The sequence below is a fragment of the Bubalus bubalis genome, chromosome 5 (genome assembly GCF_019923935.1).
Source record: "Bubalus bubalis isolate 160015118507 breed Murrah chromosome 5, NDDB_SH_1, whole genome shotgun sequence".
NCBI lineage: Eukaryota > Metazoa > Chordata > Mammalia > Artiodactyla > Bovidae > Bubalus > Bubalus bubalis.
Window position 1 is genome coordinate 26,535,667 of NC_059161.1, and position 3,884 is coordinate 26,539,550.

The 3,884-nt window shown below is 47.7% G+C and overlaps 1 pseudogene; it reads left to right on the forward strand.

The window, feature by feature from the left end:
- The first annotated feature begins 274 nt into the window (after positions 1-274).
- LOC102393585 lies at positions 275-3,622 on the forward strand (annotated as a pseudogene).
- Positions 3,623-3,884: the final 262 nt, after the last annotated feature.

Here is a 3,884-nt window from a genome sequence, read left to right on the forward strand (position 1 = left end):
AAGTGATGGACTGAAAGTTTTACCTGCAAAAAGATGGGGATCAGGTTTCAGGTTCCTTTGTACCCACTTCTCAGTGGGACATAATTCACAAAACAGTGGAAGGAGATGAACAGTGGTTAACCTTTCTCCCTCCTCGGTACTTGTGGGATACTTGTTCTGATGCCAGGAGAGGCAGAGCTACGGCATTGTGTCCACTGAGCTTAGAGTGGAACTGGGAAAACTTGAGGCTCTTCCACCCCTGTCAGAGCAGTGACTTTGGCCCTGAGTTTGTTCCTCTGAAGGCTGGGAAACAGACTAATGTGTGTTCCTGCTTGGCCTGAGAAATATACCTTGTTCCCTGACAGTTTTCACAGATTTCCTTTTGAAGGAGAGTCAGAATGAGTGTCCAGACCCCACTTAGACTCCTGGAACTAGCAGCAGGGAGCCTGCTGAAGGATGAAGCCTCGGCTATCGCTGCTCTGGAGTTTCTGCCCGCTGAGCTCTTCCTGCCACTGTTCATGAAGGCCTTCTATGGGAGACACACAGACTCTGAAGGCCATGGTGTGAGCCTGGCCCTTTGTCCATCTGCCTCTGGGGGGCCTGATGCACATGCCTCACAAGGGAACTTTAGAAGCAATCCTGGATGGTCTTAATGCCTTGCTTACCCACAAGGTTCACCCAAGGTGAGTCTGATCCAGGTACATTGGCAAGTTTAAAGACTTCTCTGAAGAGACTGCTGGTGTCAGGGAGAGTGGATGGCCAAGGAATGAACCAGAGGCTTCTGATGATGTCAATGAAGAAACACAGAGACTTGGCCATAGCTGAGCTCACTTTGGAAAATGCTTTCAGGAAGTGTAGGAGAGCCTAAGATGCAGGAGAGCCTAGGAGAATATACCCCCATTTCCTCCCAGGGATGCTAAAGATAGTGGAAATGGAAAAGCTATCCAAAGTGGAGGATGGAGGGGGGAAAAGGAGACAGAGGAAGGTGGGGCAGAGAGGGAAGAGGGCAAGGCAGCTGCTGATGTTAGAAGGGTTAAGTGTAAACACAAGTAGGAAGTCTGAATATTGCCTCAATTTGGAGACTGTGGTTTCATTCAGTATGTATCTTAAACCATCCCACTCAATCTACTGTTTCCCATTAGGAGGTGCAAACTGCAGGTGCTGGATTTAAGGAATACTGGCCAGAACTTCTGGAGCATGTGATCTGGAGACATGGTCTGTGGGTCCTCAAGCTCACTGATGGCACCAAAGTCTGAGGACAGTATAAGGAAAGGAATACCCTTGGCTCCCTTGGAGGTGTTCATAGAACTTTGTCTCAAGGAAAGGACCATGGGTGAATTCCTCACCTACATCATCCGGTGGATAGCAGATAGAAAAGATTCGATATACCTGTGCTGTAAGAAGCTGATGATTGATTCAATCCCCATCAAAAACCTTATGAAGTTTCTGCATTTGGTGAGAGTCCAGACACGACTGAAGTGACTTAGCAGCAGCAGCAGCAGCAGACAGTCTCCAGGAGGTGCAAGTGAATTGCATCTGGCAGCTGTCCACCCTGAGCCTGTTTGCTCCTCTCCTGGGTCAGATGCACAGCGTACAGAGACTCATCCTCTCCCCCATTCTTGTGTCTGCCTTTGAGGAGCAGGAGCAGCAAGTTGTCCAATTTACCTCTCGGTTCCTCAAGCTGCACCACCTCCAGGATCTCTCTATGGAATGTCCCTCCTTCCTCAGTGGCCATCTGGACCAGATGCTAAGGTGAGACTGGCACCACTGACCGAGTAACAGTGAACACCACGCTGGCATGTTATGTGCATGTTCTCCTCCGCAGCTCTGTCCTGAAGTGTGGTATCACACGACCACAGAAATCAAGGTAGGAGGCCAAACTTGGATCCAGACTCTGGAAAGGGACACACTACTAAGGCGCTACAGATTGGGGAGTTCATATCTGCTGATGGAGGGTTTGTGGTTTCTGCCTTAGGAAGGGATATCTGTGTTCAGATGATTTAAGAACATAGGAAAGTGAAAGAGGGGGAGACCACATTAGACTTTAACGTTTTTAAAGAGAAGCTCTATGCTCACTAGCTTTGGGACCACAATGAGCCTGTCTCATATCGCCTGTCTTCAAAAGATTGTTTTCTGCTCCATATATCTTAATAAAGATTCTGGAAATGATGGGAGCCAAAAGGATAGTAAAAAGCTGTAGGTGGTTTACAGATGATGCAGGGACGTAAGTGAGCCCCTGCTAACTGTCAACCTTAGCTAATGTTGTGGGTTTTGCCCAGGTTGGTTCTCCATTCATGTCACTGAGGTGCCTTATCTGACCAAGCGATAAGGAAGCCTTCGGACCAAGAAATGATTGAAGAAAAGCCTGGTTTGAGAGAATTTTTTCTTCCTCCCCAATAAAACAATTCAGTGATGCCTACTCTTTATTGAGACAAGGTGTCAGGCTCTTCTATGAGCTTGTTATAGAAAATCCATTATCTTGATTCATCCTCTTAAAGAAGTGGAATATGTTGTACTCTGCTTGAGAGATGAGGAAAAGAATTTTCCAGGTTCTGGGAATTTGACCTGGTCATACAGTGAAAGTGAAGGGACTCAGGCTAAAATGAGATGACATCCTGGGTGCTGACTTGAAGGTGGTTAGAAAGACCTTGACTTTAGTCAAATCATTTGTCTCCCACCTGGAGGTCACTTGACTCCCCGATTTCTCAGACCTAATTTCTAGATTTCTCCTCAGGTGCCTGAAGACCAGCTTGGAAAACCTTGCAATAATGCACTGCCTGCTCATGGAATCAGACTTGATCCATCTGTCCCAGTGTCCGAGCATCAGTCAGCTAAAGGGCCTGGATATGAGTGGGGTCATTGTGACCAACTTTAGGCCTGTGATCCTTCAAATTCTGCTGGAGAAAGTAGCAGCCACTGTCCAGGAACTGGGCTTAGATGACTGTGAGATCTTGGACTCCCAACTTGAGGCCATCCTGCCTGCCCTGAGCCTCTGCTTCCAGCTCTGGTCCTTCAGTCTGTGAGGGAACATCCTATCCATGGCTGCCACAGAGAAGCTGCTTCTCCATACTGCTGGGCTGCCCAATTTAAGTAAAGAATTTTATCCTGCCCCTCGGGAGAGTTATAGCTCTCAAGGAGTTTTACTCCAAGGGAGATTTGCTCAGCTTCAGGCTGGGTTGAAGGCGATTCTGAAAGTCTTAGGACAGCCCAGGACCATCTGGCTTAGCTCCAGCCCCTTTCTTCACTGCAGTGATGACATGTTCTATCACATGGAGCCTATTACCTACCACTGCAATAGTTCTGCCTATTTGATGCCTCTATCAAAAGCTTCATTGGAAACTAAAATGAGGCTACAGTGGTGTTGTATAGGAGCACAGATCAATGGTTTTTCACATCTGTTTACTTCAAGTGGGAAAAGTTAAGGTGATCCAGTAAAGGTGCAGGATTGCAGGCGGAAATGTTGGCTTGGGGACTTGATACGACTTTGGGGGCCATGTATCCTATAGAGTTGGAAATGTGAACCTAAATTTCTTTGGGGGAAAAGGGCTTGAGATACTCTTGTTAGAGTCATACCTGAGTTGACTGAAATGTTGTTAAGGTTGTTAAGAAATGGTCAGAAATAAAGGGATCCTCAGTGAAAACCAATGGTACCCCACTCCAGTACTCGTGCCTGGAAAATCCCATGGATGGAGGAGTCTGGAAGGCTGCAGTCCATGGGGTTGCTGAGGGTCGGACACGACTGAGCGACTTCACTTTCACTTTTCACTTTCATGCATTGGAGAAGGAAATGGCAACCCACTCCAGTGTTCTTGCCTGAAGAATCCCAGGGACGGGGGAGCCTGGTGGGCTGCTGTCTATGGGGTCGCACAGAGTCGGACACGACTGAAGTGACTTAGCAGCAGCAG